Here is a 17,571-nt window from a genome sequence, read left to right as displayed (position 1 = left end):
GGCACTGTGGCTTACTTAGTTAATCCTCTGCCTGTGGCGTCAGCATCCCATATGGGTGCAGGATTCTGTCCTGGTTGCTCCTCTTCCAGGCCAGCTCTCTGCTGTGGCCTGGGAAGGCAGTGGAGGATGGCCCAAGTGCTTGGGACCTGCATCTGCATGGGAGACCAGGAGGAAGCACCTGGCTCCTGGCTTCGGACCGGCAGTTGTGGCCATTTGGGGAGTGAACCAATGGAAGGAAGACCTTTCTCTCTGTCTCTCTTTCTCACTGTCTATAACTCTACCTGTCAAATAAATAAAAAACCAAAAATTGAAACTTGGGTAATACTTTTGAAAATTTCAGTTTATTTTATTTATTTAAGAGGGAGAGAAGGAGAAAGAGTGGGAAGGGGAGAGAGATCTCCCATTACTTAGTTCACTTGCCTAATAGCTACAACAGCTGGGGCTGGGCGATGCTGAAGCCAGAAGCTAAGAACTCAATCTGCGTTTCCCAGGGAAATTCCAGCAGGGAGCTGGAATTGGGAGCAGCACTCTGATACGGGATCAGGCATCCCAAGCCTCATCTTGACTGTTATGTGAAACTTAGATTATAGTTCTCAGAAGTCTTCAAACTTTGTAGAAATGATCCAAAGCTAGGTACAAAGGCTTTCTCTTCCTGTTGCACCCAGGAGTGTGTATGCAGTCGCTAGAGAAGACTCTCCAGTTTGGTGCTTTATGGCACATGAGGTGACAGGTTTGCAACGACCATACTGCTAACAGCACAAGGTAGGTAATCTCTTACTTGTTAGAATATGAATTGCTGTGTTCCTAGTTTTGTATTGAACAGCTTAACTGATATTAAGAGCTACTTTTTTTTTTAAATTTTATTTCAGGTATACAAATTTCATGTATTTCCTGTATACAGATTCAGGAACATAGTGCTACTTTCCACCCTATCCTCTCCACCCATGCTCCAACCCTTCTTCTTCCTCCCTCTCCTATTTCCACTCTCAATTTTTATAAAGATCTACTTTCAGTTTACTTAATATTCATAAGGTTAACCCTACACTAAGTAAATAGTTAAACAAATAGCACGAGGAAAAAAAAATGTTCTTCAACAGTCAAGACAAAGGCTGTTAAAAATCATTGCATCTCAAAGCATCAGTTTCATTCCTATAGATTACCTTTTAGGTACTCTATTAGTTACCACAGATCAGGGAGAGCATATGATATTTATAATCTTTTAATTTTACTTTCTTCATTTTCCTCCAGTATTTACTTACAAATGTTTTATTTTTGCAACCAGTGTAAGAACTGCTCATTGTGAATATTCAAACATGAGAGAAATACAACTTAATGTAATGAGTGTGTCCTGAAATCCCATTGGTGTGCTCATCCACAGCCACTTTCACTCATCAGCTCCCCGCACACCAGCCTGGCTTTCCAGGGCCAGCACCTGAGAGTCTTTACTAAGGGCCCACTCTACTGTGTGGGGGCCAGCTGGGAGTGCTGGGGAATTAGCATCCCTCAGATCAGCCTTAAACCAATCACAGACAGGCCGTGTCAGTGCCTCTCGGTTGGGATGATTAAAGGTAGTGTTCTACATCCTTTCCCAGCATTCCCTGGTGAGGTTAAGATCCAGTTGCCAACAGTGATAACTTACTCACTGAGAACACACTAGCTAAAGCCTTCCTTCTCTTCCCAGTCTCATCCTTTCCACTCCCCATTTGTGCTTTCCAAGGATCATCTCTCAAATGAGTCCCTTAGATTCTTCCTTGCCTCAAAGACTGCTTCCAGAGGGTGCCTAACTTAAGGTACTCATCATCCAAGGATGATACCGTGAATGTAAATTCTCATTCTTTTCCTGTGGATGTGCGGAAGCAATGCTGCTCTACGGGCTTTCTTGTATGCTCTCAGGATGGAAATTTACCTAGAAATCCTGCTCATCATTGAGAAATGAGTCTCTAGGTGTAGGGCTGCCAGTTTCCTCTGGACAGTCATTTATGAGAGTGTCTTTAACTTGGCACTGGTGACACTGGGGCTGTGCAATTCTTGTTGAGGAGCTGTCTCATGCATTGTAGGATACTTAGCAGTATCACTGGCTTCCACCCACTAGATACCAGACCTTAGTAGTTGTGACAAACAAAGATGTCTGCAGACATTGCAAATGTCCCTGGGGGGCCAAAGTTGCCCTCAGTTGCAAGCCATTAAGCTAGTTAGATCTACTGAACGTGGATCTAATGTGGTTTGTTTAGAATACCCGAAGGCTTCCGAGCCACCAAGCAGGAGGCAAAAGATCAAAGGTAACCAGAAAAGGATAGTTGGGGCTACTCTTTTGCAATGGAGTTACCTGTTCCCCATAAAACAAGAATTGGAGTCCTGTACAGCAAGGCTGATTCACCGGTGGTGGTTCTTTGGGAGCGGCCAGCATCTTTAGAGAAAGCGGCAGCTGGCTGGTGTCCTGAAGTCACTTGGTAATTTGCCACTGAATCTCTAAGAGTGCAGAGAGGATGGAGTTTTTCTCTAAGAGGGACTTCATGAAAACCTGGGTCCTTGATGGGGCAGTCTGAGCTGTGAACAGTGCTGAAGGCATTTTGCCAGGCCTTTGTCTTCAAGGCTATGAGGTTCAGATCTCCCTGGGAAGGGAGCAAGGCCTGCTACCCCCCAGTAAAAGGCAGCTCCTTTTTTTGGAAATGTCATCACAACTGCTTCTAACATCTCTTGGTGGTTGAACGGTGATGCCAGACCATGGAAATGCATCCTCTGCCCATTCCCTAAAACAAATACGAGCAACAAAGCCATCACCTACAGTGAGTTGCAGTGATGTGCTAGGCGCTGTATAAAGCCCATGACATTGTTATGATGGCTGTCTGTGGTTGAAGATGTTGCAGCCCTGATGCCCAATATCTGGGCATTGAGAGGCATTGCATTTGAAAGGCAATCAAATTGAGATGAAGTCTTGAGGGTGGGGCCCCATGATGGGATTAGTGTTTATAAGAAGAGACAGAGACCAGAGCTTATTCTCTGCACTTCCAGGCTCCAGAATGGCGAGATACACGCTTCTGTTGCCTAAGCCATCAGGCTATGGTGTTTTGTTATGGCAACCTGAGCAGATCAATACAATGCTACTATTATCTCCTTTTACAACCAAGGAAACAGGTTCACAAAGACCAAGTAACCTATCCTGGTTTACGGAAATAGAGTATCTGAGAAGACCTGGTTATGGCCTGGGTGATTCTGTTCCATGTCAACCTGAGCTGCTAGATTTTCAGTTGAAAGTTTCCTGGTTGAAATCCTCCTCCTGGCTGGAAGCTAGTGATGTGGCTCTCTTAGTGACTTGGCCTTGGACCTCCCTTAATGATCCAGGCCTTGGGACTACTGGGCGCTAGCTTCTAATGTCACAAGGTCCAATCTGGGAAGAGTAGTCTTACCCTACTCAGTTCAAAGATGCTTTTGGCTCCTGCATGGTTCTCAGTGTCTTTCTTGCTTCTCTCTTTAGACTGCCCAGCCCACAAGCCCATTGTCTCCTTAGGGCTTGCACAGGTACCACATTGTGGCTTGCTCTGCTCTGGGAGGGCAGTTCTCACCCTTCAAGACCATTGTCTCTCATCTTGGGGCTGGCTTAGTCCATTCTAGGCAGACTGAGGCCATCGTGTCTGCCTCTTAGAACCCACCACATTGCCATTGCTGTGCATGTGTGTGGACTTTGTTCCTCTTGCTTCTCTCATGAACTCATCTCCTTTAAGAGCAAGCATAACATTGGAAGCCCTGTGTGTTGCTTGCCCCTCGGTGAGCCTAAAGTAGAATTCTGAAGAGGAGAATCCAGCTGAGAAGCCTTTGGGGCTAAGCAAAGGGGGACGTGTGTGAATGTGGAGCAGGGAGCGGGGAGTGGGGATGCTCGCTGCTGGCAGAGAGAGAATGCTGCTATTCTGGATATATCTGTGTTTGCGCTGACATTTCATGTTTGCGAAACCTCACAGCTTGATGGGTTGATCCAATAAAATCATCAAGGGAGTGAAATAAAAACACCCAGAAGATTGGCAGGCAGGAGAGTCGACTGTGAAAGGCACCAGCAAGCGCAGCTTGTCACACAAAGCAGGGCTAGAAGGAAAGATGCAGGCGAGAGGGCAGTGGCAGCCACGCAGAGTTTGCCTTGGGGTCGCTAATGATAGGCTTTTATCCTATTACAGCTGAGTGACACAGAACTTATTAGCAAATTAAAAAGCACTCATTTCTTAACATATTTTGGACATTATACCAATGTGTTCTAGTGGTTGTTGAAAGGACTCTATTATATTGGGTTGGCTTGGAACCCAGGAAGTGAGTTGGCACTCTTCAAAGCTAATAAAGCATCGTTTATCAGAGGATTTAGAGGTGTGACTCAGTTCCTGAGTTAAAATACACAATACAAGCCCAGGGCTGAGGTGTCAGCCCTTTGCCAAGCCTGATGAGTCGCGCATAGCCGGCAGTGCTGAGCGGTCTGTAATCTGGGTGTTATCTAGGTTTGAAGTGTTTTGTTTGTGTAAGGATCTAACCTGTTGCCCTCACCTCCATGTGCACCGCTCTCAGCCTGCAACCAAGTGCAGGAGAAGCCCCTGTTGTTTTTCTGGGGCGTGTGGAGGTGACTCTACAGACAGACTTTTGTATCTTAAGATTTTCTCTTCTAGAAGAGGGGGAGTTTATTGATTTCATTTATTCGCTCATTTGGATGGGCTCATGGCAGTGCTGGTGGTCACAGTGGCCGAGACCTGAGCCTTCTCCTTGGTGAAGTAGATTTCCGAGGGGGCTGGGGCGTTAAGGTGGAGCCTTGGGTGTTCAGGCTCTCACACTGCCAAGTCATCAGCTGCCTATGGGATTTGTCCAAAGAGAACAGAGCCCGCGATTGGCCTCTGGATGAAGAGCTCTCTCCCAAACAGGCCTTCCCTGTTTATGGCCTTTCTTTATCTCTGAAATTACTTTTAAATGGTTAGTTATTTGTTTTCATCTACCTGAAAGAGAGTGAGAATGAGAGAGTGAGAGAGAGATATCTTCCATTTGCTAGTTGACTCTCAAATAGCCCAGAACTCTATCCAGGTCTCCCCTCTCAGTGGCAGGGGTCTAAGCACTTGAGCCATTGTCTGCTGCCTCCCAGAATGCATTAGCAGAAATCTGGATCAGAAGTGGAGGAGCCAGGACTCAATCCCGAGTATTCCAATACAGGATGTGGGTGTGCTAAACAGGGGCTTAACCAGCTGCACCAAGATGCCTGCCCCTCTGAAATTCCTTTTGAAGATGACAAAGTAGAATGGTGTTTTCAGTCTTTTTAGTAGCAGGATTCATTCACACATACAAATTTTGGGGGATTTAAAATAGCTGTATTTATTGATATTTCATCATATAAAACAGGGTCAGCATTCTATAGCCCATGGGCCAAAATCTGTCCCACTGCCTTTTTTCTTTTCTTTTCTTTTCTTTTCTTTTCTTTTCTTTTCTTTTCTTTTCTTTTCTTTCTTTTCTTCTTCTTCTTCTTCTTTTTTTTTTTTTTTTTGACAGGCAGAGTTACATAGTGAGAGAGAGAGACAGAGAGAAAGGTCTTCCTTTTCTGTTGGTTCATCCCTCTAATGGTTGCTATGGCTGGTGCGCTGCGCTGATCCAAAGCCAGGAGCCAGGTGCTTCTCCTGGTCTCCCATGCGGGTGCAGGGCCCAAACACTTGGGCCATCCTCCACTGTACTCCCAGGCCACAGCAGAGAGCTGGACTGGAAGAAGAACAACCAGGACAGAATCTGGTGCCCCAACTGGGACTAGAACCCGGTGTGCCGGCACTGCAGGCGGAGGATTACCTAGTGAGCCGCAGTGCTGGCTCCCCACTGTCTTTTTTTTTTTTTTTTTTTTTTTGTGAATAAAATTTTATTGGAACACAATCAAGACCATTCATTTATATATTGTCTATGGTTGCTTTCACAGTGCAATGCAGAACTGTTTCATTGTAATAGATTCTATGTGGCCCATGATGTCTAAAATATTTATTATCTTTTCTAGAAAATTTTGCCAATTGTCAACATAAAAATTTCAATGGAATGTTTAATTCATTAAAAATCAATTTAAAAAGCCATTGTAAGACAATAGGACAATAGGTTACTTTTTAAAATTTTTACTTATTTATATTTATTTGAAAGGGAGGGAGAGAGCAGGAGAGAGATCTTCCGTTCACTGGTTCACTCCCCAGATGCTAACACCAGCTGGGGCTGAATCAAAACGGAGAGCCAGAGCTGGGAGTCTGATACTCAGTCTACATCTTCCATGTCAGTGGCAGGGACACAACTACTTGAGCCGTCACCTGCTGCTTCACAGGTTGCACAGTAGCAGGAAAAGCAGAGCCAGAGCCTGAATGCAGGCATCCCAGCATGCTCCTTGTCCCAAGCAGTGTCCTAACCACTGTGCCAAAAGACTATCCCAACAGGTTACTTTTTAAAAAGTGAAACGTCTATACTTTCCACACAGAAACAATAGCAAAAAACCACTTTGTGAGACTTAAAGTAGAATTGTTTTACGCCTTTGCCAGTCTTTGATGTTTGGCTTATTAGAAGGAACTGGAGTTTTCTATCATCTCCATGGTTCAATCTGTCGCTGTATGCTGCTTTGTTTCAAGTAAGTGAAGAAAATAGGGCCTTGCTTAGGTTTGTAGTTAGAAGAGGGAGGAGAATTTTAATAGTCTTTTCATGTACTTATAGATATTCTTCTTAGATAGCATAAGTATTGACAAGTGATAATTTTTAAATATGCATGTAAATTTTTTTAAAATTTGCATGTAAATTCTGAAAATTTCATACTCTGTTACATTAAAATCTACTTGTGTCCAGCTACCATTATGGCATAGCCAGTTAAGCTGTTGCTTGGGGATGCCGACATCCCATATCAAAGTACCTGGTTCAGATCCTGGCTTGTCTATTCTGTGCTCCTGATCCAGTTTCCTGTTAGTGTGACTGGAAGACAGTGGATGATGATCCAAATACTTGGGTTCCTGCCACCCATGGGAGAGACCTGGAAGGAGTTTCTGACTCCTTATTTTGGCCTGACCTAGACCCAACTGTTGCAGGCATTTGGGCAGTGAAACAATAGATGAAGGATCAATCTCTTTGTATCTCTACCACTCTGTCACTCTGCCTTTCAAATAAATAAATAATAAACATTTTAAAGTATTACACGGTTTAACTTCTACTTTGAATGGATCTTGTATCCATGACAGATTTTGTAACATCACTTATTATTTAGAAAATATTAGTGTGCTGAGTTATGCAAACCTTTCAGATGTTGGCATATTTCATTTTGTATCATATCAAAATATCACACTTGTTAGTATTAAAACCAAATATTAACAGTCTTTAAACTGTCAAACTCATGGTGGTGCCTACAAGTTTTCCAAAATCCTGATTTTTGCTTGAAAGCTCAAATCGTCTAATTTTATCATTTAATACTGCTAGTTGTGTTTTGTAGAGATAGGCTCACATCACTTATCTTCAGGAAAAGATCTCCTAAATACCAAATCTGAAAAACCATAGTTTGTCTGTTGGCAATATAAAATCGTGTTCCATTAAAAAGGAGGTTGGTGCAGCCTGCAACTCAGACATCGGCACCTGAGCATCTCCTTGACACCACCCTCATGCTTCAGGATGCAACAGCACTGCTTTATGTGGCCGTCTCACTTAGTCCCCCAGCGTGTTAGAAATGTGTGCACTCAAACGTTATGAAATGAACTTCGTACTGTGTTGGTCATGGTTCCCTAGAGATACAGAACTGATAGGATATGCCTAAAAGTATATGGAGGACAATTTATTAGGGGTTTTGGTTCACATGATTATTGCAGGTGAGAAGTGCCAGCCAGGTCACCTGTTGGCCGAGGATCCTGGGATGCCAGCAGCATAATTTGAGTACTAAAGAAGCTGAGGATGTGAGTCTCAGTTGGAGACCAAAAGTCTGAGAGCCAGCCGAGGACTGCCAGTGTGGTCCTGGAGTCCGAAGGCCAGCAGCTGACCTCTAAGACAGGAGTCCAGTGTGTCCCAGTGTCACCGGAGGCTGACCCCCTAGAAGTCCCATCTGGGGTGCTATATGATATCAGAATATGGGGTGCCACTTATATTACCATGTACTTATTAACATTGGGAATCTATTAATAGGCCTATGTGGGTTCTTGCCTAATATTCAGAGAATTCTGAATGCTGACATAAATGAATGAGGAAGCATGATAAACTTTTTATTCAGTGGGAGAAATGCATAGGAGAGTGAGGGCCCTATCTAGAAGAGAGAAGGAAATCTGGATCCAGCCACGTGGAGGAACATGTAGGCCAGGAAGCATGGGACAGGTGGCCCAAAGGCCATGTGCCCCAAAGGCGCAGGGGCAACAAGGGCCAGTGCAAAAGGGCAAAGGGCCAACAAAGGGCTGGGCCCATCATGTCCCAGACCTTTAATCCACTTCCAAAGGGGAGTGGTTAATTAGCCTGATTGGCTGGTGGGAACACAGGTGTGGTCAGATAGGGGCATGCCGTCACACAGGGGCGTGGGGAGGGCACGGTCTTCCAGCTCACAAACCTGATCAGTTTTATCCTGTTGTCTGCCCACAACACCAGCGCTCTCTCCAAACGTTTCTAACACGACCTTCCCATTTAGTCTCTCCAGGTCCCTAACCCACTGGTGATGCCCACCCACATCAAGATCAGATCTTTGAAAGTGCACTTAGACTTAGGTGCTAACTTCATTTGGAAACACCCTCTCAGACACACCCAGAACAATGCTTCTCCAGGTTTCTAGGCATTCTTTAATGCAGTCAAGTGGACACCATAAAATTAACCATCACACAAAATTGTTGTTGCCTCGTCAAGGATGTATTACTGCATTTGTGTCACTGTAATATAATGCCTGAGGCTATATAACTTTATAAAGAAAAGTTTGTTTTGGCTCATGGTTGTATCCAAGGTTCAGGGGCAGCCTCAAGTGATGGCCTCCTGGTGCTGGTCTTCTTTAGGGGTAAGAAGACCCATGGTGAGAGACAGGGAGCGTGTGTGTGTGTGTGTGTGTGTGTTCTGGTCTCTCCCTCCTTGGAAAGCCACCAGTATTCAACCACAAGAGCTCCACCCTGATGGCTTTATCTAATCCTACTCATCTCCCTGAGGCCACATCTCCAAACACCAGAGCCAATTTAAGTTGCCCTAGTCTTGTTATCTCACCGTGGAGATTAAATTTCAACCAGGAACCCTTGGGGACACATTCAAGCCATATACAAATTATAGCGAGGCCATCCTTAAGTGAAACTGGCTTTTTCCCCCCTTGTCCCCATGTGGTGTCTAGCACAGAATGACCACTAGAACAACTCAATACCTCTGCCTTGATACGTGCCAAGACACCAGCAATGTTAGCCTATGGCTTTTGCAGCACCAATGCAAATGTCAACATGGTAGAGAATCCAGAAAGTATCTCACTATTATTATAAGAACAGTTTTGAACTTGTGGATCCCTGAAGGTGAGCCTATGGACCCTACTTTGATAACTGCCGAGGTAAACAAAATCAAAGTCTTCTGTGCTGCTAGGGGCAAGGTTCCTTGATTAGTTCATGCTGGGGAAATGCAACATGCTGCACAAGGGCATCTCAGCCATTCATGACAAATAGAATTGAAAGTTTATTTCAGTGCAAAAAAAAATTCAAAATCCACACATAGTTTTTTCCATGCTATACATTTTCCATAAACAGGACCCCTCTTCCTGTTAGGTGGCTGGAACTTTCAGTGCTCATTAGATTTTAAAGCCTCAGCAAGGTCTTCTGGAAAATAAACTTCTTGAAATTTGAGTTCCCAAACCCTTTTGAGAAAAATATCCCTTTTCCAATGTCCATGAATACTCTGGGAAATCCTGCCTCTTGGATACAGACAGTCCTCCTGGGATTCACTGAAAGCAGGCTTCAGAGGGCTGGGAAGTGGAGTGTTGGAAGGGGCCACAGAAAAGGGGAGAACCTGGGATCCCCAGGGACCCACCTCTGGTCTGATCCTTGGATTTTCTTCGGATTGTTTTCTGGGCAGTGTTCCTGACAACACAGCCAGTGACTGAGCCACGGGGAGAAAGTGCCATCAGCTCTACTCTTGCTGTAGCTTAGGGACCTCCTGCCTGCTCCTTGTAGGGAACGTCAGCAGATCTGCAAAAGTGCAGGACTCCCGCTGCCTCACAGACCGCCCGGTGGGGTGAGTAGACAGCAGGGCATGCTTGGCAGTAAGGGGTTCCTCTCGCAGACTGTGTGCTTTCTGGTCTACACCTCCCTGGCCCTGGAGCTTTGTGGCTATTGGGTGCACCCTTCTTTAAGGTTTTGATGAGCTGGCTCTGGGAACCCGTGGCATCCTCACTCTTGCCCCTCTGCGATGGGGAGGCCCTTTTGGGAACCATTCTACTGAGAATTTACTCCATACTGCCCATCCTTAGATACAGTCCCCCAACCCCCATTCTGGAGGCAGTGCCCACTCCACTCCCTTTCTGATAGCTCCCATCTCCCACACCCTGGACTCCTGGAGGAATCTCTCCCTAAGGTATGGGAAGTAGGAAAAGAGTAGAGAAGGTGAGAGGAAGCAGCACCTCTGAGAGGGAGTTGGCGAGTTGGTCACAGACCTGCACATGTTCTCGGCTGAGGATGGGTGGGGTGTTGGCCTCCGAGGGTGGGGGAAGATGGGAGAAGAGCTGAAAGCACAGGGCTGCAGCCTTCTACCCTCCTGAGTCTGAGTGCCCCTGCTGTCATGTAGTCTGAAATCCAACCTTTGGCATGAGACTTCATTTGGATCAAAGATTCTGCTGCTTAAACAACATGCTGAACATCAATTTAATCCATGTGTTTGTGTTATCTCAACCTCCTGATGCTTTCTGTAGGTTTCATGTATTTCTTGTGCACTTGGCCTTTTGTCCATACCCGGTGACAAACTTTTCGAAGGCAGGGAGCCTCTAAATCCTTTGACTTTCATCCAGATATCCGGCACAAATGCTGTGCACACAAAGCCTTTGGTAATTGTTGATGAGGTGTTGCTGGCAGCTATGAGCAGAGCTCCCGAGGCCCTGCAATTGGGTTATCATTGAAAAATGGGCTTGCTAGTGCATAAGGGTAGAAATGGCCCTGGAATGAGAACGAGACCTGCATTCTAGATTCTAGATTCTGCTCACTACTCAGTAGCCCTGGATCTGGGACAATTCACAAGGACTCTCTCATCCTTGGTTTTAATTTCGGTAAAATAAAAGAATTGTTTCCAAGTTATGTTTCCCATGGCTTTGCCAATGATTGGTGGAGTAGGATTATCACAGTGGCCTCGATAGTCCAACATGCTGTAGGCTAAAGACTTGCACATACAGAATTGGTTTTCTAGTGTATTTATAAGTGGTTGTGAGTTGTAAGATGCAGATTCATTTTCAAATGTTATTGAATTCATCATAGTTACCAGTGACAACCGGAATAAAGGCTAATATTTATTAACATTTATTAACTGCTTACAAGTTGTCAATTATAGTAAGTGCCTGTTCCAGGCAGGATTTCCCCACCCCAAGAAGAGGATTTGTAAGAAAGGGATTTGTGCAGGATTTCACTGAGGGAGTTGGAAGGAGGAGGAGGTGGGGGAGGAGAATAAACCAAACAAGGGGATAATTTCAAGGGAATCTCAGGCTCAGCCTGATTGCGTGGGGGACCTGGATGGTTTGAGTTTGTTCTCACTTGAGGAAAGGAGCTGGGTTTTCATTTTCCTGCCCCAGTCGGTTACTGGACAAGGTCCATGCAAACAGGGGGATGGCGATTTCAAGGAGCATGAAGTCCTGAGTATTTCTGGCTTTTTGTTCCTCAAGGAAAATCATCTTTAGTCTTTACTTATCTACTTGAAAGCCAGAGAAAGATTACATATGTGTGTGTGTGTGTGTGTGTATATATATATAAGTGTATATATGTGTGTGTATATATATATATATATATATATAGAGAGAGAGAGAGAGAGAGAGAGAGAGAGAGATCTTTTACTGGTTTGCTCCTCAAATGCTTGCAATGACCAAGGCTGGCCAAACCATAGTCCAGAGCCCAGAACTCCATCCTGGTAGTAGTAGGTAGCCCACTACTTGAGCCACCACCTACTACCTCCCAGAGTATGCATTAGCAAGAAGCTGGAACTGGAAATATAACTGGGACTCAATCCAGGCACCCTGATAGGGGATAGAGGCCTCCCAAGTGGCATCTTAACCATTGTGCCAAATGCTCACCCCTTTAGTAGCCTTTTAAAAGTTCTGTGACAAGAATCACAGGCTGTTAGATGATGAAAGATAGAACGCGAAAACTCCTTCAACAAGACAAACCCCTGAAAAACCCATTCCATCCATAGTACCCAGGGATCACAGTCATACACACTGTAAAGATGCCCCAAGGAGATTTAGTGGTGTTCTCACAGCACCTGCCACTGTGCCTTAACTCACTGAATCCTTGCAACAAACTTAGGAGGTACATCTTATTATCTCCATTTTACAGAAGAGGAAACTGAGGCACAGAGGTTAATAAACCTGCCATGGGTCACACAGATGCTAAGTGGCAGGCCCATGATACAAAAGAAGCATCCTCTGCTTTTACCCCCATAGCATATTGCTCACTACTTCTCAAAATAGCTATCATGTGTGTAATCAAGAAAACTCAGAATGAGTGGGCAAGCCTGGAGGTCCTGTGTGGTGGTCTAGCTTCAATGAAATAATCTCTTGCCAGCGTTTTGCTCTGATTTCACAGCAATTTCAAGGGCAATTTGGATTTCAATTTTATTCTGTTTTTATAATCATTCTGACTTATGCAATTTTAATCAAAATCAAAAGATCCCACTGTAGTTTGTTAACAGCTAAGAAAACAATGGCCAAAGGTGAAAGATTTTTTTGAAGAACTACAAGGCACTTTGGTTGGCAGAATAATTGAGAGATGGCTATTTGGGTGGGACACAACATAATTTGGATTTCTAATTCAGCAAAATTACTTAATTGACAACACATGCCTCCCGACTGCCACAGGAGAACAGGAGGGTGTCTTGAAGTGGGAACACGGGCAAGTGCTGCAAAATGGCAGATTCCTAAACATGGCAGAAGCTTTCCTTGTATTCAGCCTTAAATTCTTGCCAGTAATTCTCTCATCCTCTCTGTAACCCTCTGTTGGAGGTTTTCCCCTTCCCTTGGGTTTTTGGAAATGATGGGAGGTATCTTTTGTCATCACAAGGTGAATGTTTAGTTCTCAGAGGGCCAGAGCTGTGAACCATCCTGCAATGCAGGAGACAACTCCTCTTGAAGAGTCTCACCCTATGTGTTAGTGACACTGACACTGAAGAATCCAGGAGGGGAAGTGAGTTGAGACAATCAGTCATTGTTAAATATGAACACATGGCCTTTGCAAGGACTCGCACTTACTGTATGTGCCTCTGGACAACCACATGTGGAATTAGAGGGAGGCAGAACATGCCATCGCTCAAAGCTGCTCAGAATGGAATTGCCCATGTCATTGCTGGGGAGCCTCCTGTACCTGGAAGTAGCAAAGTAGACGCCGGTTGACCATGTTGTAAAGGATATCCAGGATGGGGGAGAGGAACCAAGCCTATAGGATTTTTCTTACTGTTTATTATCATAATTCCAGGTGAGGTTTGGGAAGGTAGGAATGAAAGCTGAAAATCATGCAATGAGGTTCAGTCTAAGACGTAGAAGTTGAATGAAAGAGGTCTGATATTGAGAGATGAAGGAGAAAATGTACTGTCTTGGAGAGAACTTTGAGTCAGAATAAATCAGCCCCAATCCCCGTCTCTACTACTAACTGGCTGGTCCTGGACTCACCACACCTTTGTATCTGTCAGCTGATGGTACTCACTGTTCAGTGCTCAGAACCTGTAATGCATCATTTGAGAACAGATCATGTTCTTTCTCATAATTCTACAAGTGGCCTTAGATAATTTATTAGTGTATCTCAAAATATGAAATAAAACATCTATCTGCTTTTTCTAATTCACAAGGAAATTAACAGTCTCAAATAAAAGCTTGAATGTTAAAATAACCTAAAAGTAGAAAGTGTAGTATAATACCAGTTTGTGATTTTCCTCTCAAACGTCATTCTACAAATTCTAGTGTTGCTATACAAATGGGTCTCAGTAAGCTGTTTGCAGCCTTCACAGGGTCCAAATTCTCTTATTTTTTGTTCCAGGCTCTGTCACATCTACACTAAAAGTTTATTGCATCCCTCATTAACTCAAGTGTATATATACTATGTTATTTATGCAGCATTTAACTAAATATTTAATATTATTGAGTTTTATGTTTTGGGGACAATAACATTGTTTTTCCAGATATCATATATTTTTGGTAGACTCTTTAAAAGCTCATAGTTACTACTTGTAACTAGCAACTACTAGTTACATTCACCATACTTAAAATTACTTTGAGAGGCAGAGAGAGAAAGAAGGACAGATAGAGGTCTTCTATCTGCTGATTCATTCCCCCAGATGGCTGCAGCTGGGCTGAGGCGAGAGCTAGGGACTCAATCCAGGTCTTCCACATAGCAGACAGGAACGCAGTCACTTGAAACATCACTGTCTTCCTAGGTCTGTGTTGGTGGGAAGTCGGAGTCACAAACTGGAGCCAGGGAACGAACCCAGGCACTCTGATCACAGAATGCAGGTGTCTCAACCACTAGGCTAAACACCCATTCCAAGTTACTGTTACTATTGGTGCCTCAAGAGTGTTTCAGAGAAAAACATCAGATTCAGATTAAGATCTATTAATGATTGGTGGAAAAACAGCCCTTTTCCCATACCCCTCTCTGTGCTCTATAGAGTTGGTTCTTTTAAAACCAGATGGATTTGTGGGCAGCAGCAGGAGGACATGAGAAATGGTCAAATGACAGCAGTTAGTTTGTAGGTATCTTGGAAGAGTCATGAGCATTTACATGTGTGTGTTCGTGCATGGGAGTGTGAGTGTGGTGAGAAGAGTGATGATGGGGAAAGGGAAATGAGAGAGGGAACACCAAAGATCACTGATAGGTAGAGTAGGCAGAGTTCTGAGGGAATCCAAGATAGCCATGCCCTGGGGTATATACTGTACAGGTCCCCTCTGTTTGAGCTTGGGGGACTTGGGAATTTGATTGGATTTCACTTATTTATCAGACAACGTTATATGACCAAGAGAGGGATGTTTAACAAGATTTATTTATTTATTTGAAAGAATTATAAATAGAGAGGGAGAGAGAGCAAAATCTCCCATTTGCTGGTTCATTCCCCGAGTAGCTGTAACACCTGGGACTGGGTTGGGTTGAAGCCAGGAGCTTCTTCCGCATCGCCCACGTGGGTAGCATGGGCCCAAGCACTTGGGTCATCCCCCGCTGCTTTCCCAGGCACATAAGCAGGTGGATAGGATGTGGCGCAGCTGGGACATGAAGTGCACCCATATCGGATGCCAGTATTATAAGTGGCAGCTTAACCTGCTATACCACAAAACTGGCCCCAAGAAAGGAATTTTGAGGAGTTCAATTAAAGTCCTTAATCAGTTGACTTTAAGTTAGACAAAAGGGAGTTCATTCTCAAGGATCTACTCAGATGAGCGCTTTTTAAATCTAGAAGTCAGGGAGCTGGCACTGTGGCACAGTAGGTTAATATTTAGCCTTTGGTGCCAACATCCCATATGGGCGCCAGTTCTAGCCCTGGCTGATCCTTTTCCAATCCAGCTCTCTGTTGTAGCCTAGAAAAGCAGTAGAAGATGGCTCAAGTGCTTGGACCCCTGCACCCACATGGGAGACTGGGAAGAAGCTCCTGACTCCTGGCTTTGGATCAGTGCAGCTACAGCCATTGTGGCCATCTGGGGAGTGAACCAGTAGAAGGAAGACCTTTGTCTTTATCTCTCCCTCTCACTGTCTGTAACTCTACCTCTTAAATAAGTAAATAAATAAAATCTTTTAAAAAAATCTATAGAGGTCAGAAATGAGAGCGGTTGGAGATATTTTTCTGTTGGTGTTTGTTATGTTTGTGTCCCCTCAAATTCATATGTTGAAGCCTTAATCTGCCAAGTGATGGCACTTGGAGATGAGGCCTTTGGGAAGTGATTAGGGTTGGATGAGGTCATGAGGGTGAGGCCATTGTTATAAGTGGGGTGATGAAATCAGTGCCCTGATAATAGATACTCGCAAAAGAAGAGGCCATACAAGATGGTGACCACCTGAAACCCAAGGGGAGAGCTCTCTCCAGAAACTGACCACGCTGGCACCCTTAGCTTGGACTTCCAGCATGCAGAACTTGAGAACAACTTCTGTTTAAGCCTCTGGGTTGATAATATTTTGTTGTGGCAGCCTGAATGGACTAAGATAGCCTTGAAGAAGTCAACTGCCCTGTGCTCCTCTGACAACATGGCAGGAATAGCAAGAGCCTCAAATTTTTTTTTAACAGATTTATTTATTAACTTGAAAGTCAGAGTTACACAGAGAGAAGGAGAGGCAGAGAGATAGAGTGAGGTCTTCCATCCGCTGGGTCACTACCCAGTTGGCCACAACGGCCAGAGCTGTGTCGATCTGAAGCCAGGAGCTGGAGCTTCCTCAAAGTCTCCCATGTGGGTGCAGGGGCCCAAGGAGTTGGGCCATTTTCCACTGCTTTCTCGGGCTATAGCAGATAAATGGATTGGAAATAGAGTAGCCGGGACTTGAACTGTTTCCCATATGGGATGCCAGCACTGCAGGTGGTGGCTTTACCTGCTATGCCACAGCTCTGGCACCAAGAGCCTCAATTTTATAGCTTTCAGAATCTAATTCTGCTAACAAGCACTTAGCTTAGAAGAAGATCCCAAATCCCAGATGAAAATACAATTTGATGAGACCCTGGGTAGAGACCTCAGCTAAGTAATGCCCAGACTTCTGACTGAGAGAAAATAGAGGTAATAGATGTTTGTGGTAATTTGTTACACGGCATAGAAAGCAGATCCATAGGGTTTGTTGGAAGTCTGCCCTTCCTTGGGCACAAAACAAGATCTCAGAGTAGGATGAACAATTTTCCCTCACTTTCCTTCTTATTGGCAGTGGTAGTGAATCACATTTTTGCGAATGTGATTCACATTGTAAAGCAAAGGGGCAAAGTCCAGCTAATAGTGTACTTTTGGTGTTTCTTTTTTTTTTTTAAATTTATTTATTTGACAGGCAGAGTTAGACAGTGAGAGAGAGAGACAGAGAGAAAGGAATTCAAGGGTTCAGATTTGAAAGGGGGTGATAGGGGTGGGGGGGATGCCAACAAAAAGAACACTGATTGTAATGTGAGAAAAGTATATTTTTGTATTTTAATAAATATTGTTCAATTTTTAATTCCCTGTCCCCAAAGGGTTAAATTGAATGAGACCCTGAGCCTATAGATTCTTAGCCGTGTTGACCAAGTTATTTCTACTTGAGGAAAAAAAAAAGGGGGGGGAGAGTGGGGTGGTGGGGAGGGGAGCAGTGTGATGGGGGAGGGAGGGAGACAAATGTTATCTATTTTTTTAAAATATGGGGAAATACTAAAGCTGTCAAAAAAAACCTTTCCTAGCTTAAATAAAAGCACCCTGATTCTAGTGCACCTTCCAAAAAGTGGCCCCCA

Source organism: Lepus europaeus, chromosome 13 (genome assembly GCF_033115175.1).
Source record: "Lepus europaeus isolate LE1 chromosome 13, mLepTim1.pri, whole genome shotgun sequence".
Taxonomy (NCBI): Eukaryota; Metazoa; Chordata; class Mammalia; order Lagomorpha; family Leporidae; genus Lepus; species Lepus europaeus.
Note: the sequence above shows the minus strand (reverse complement) of the source record.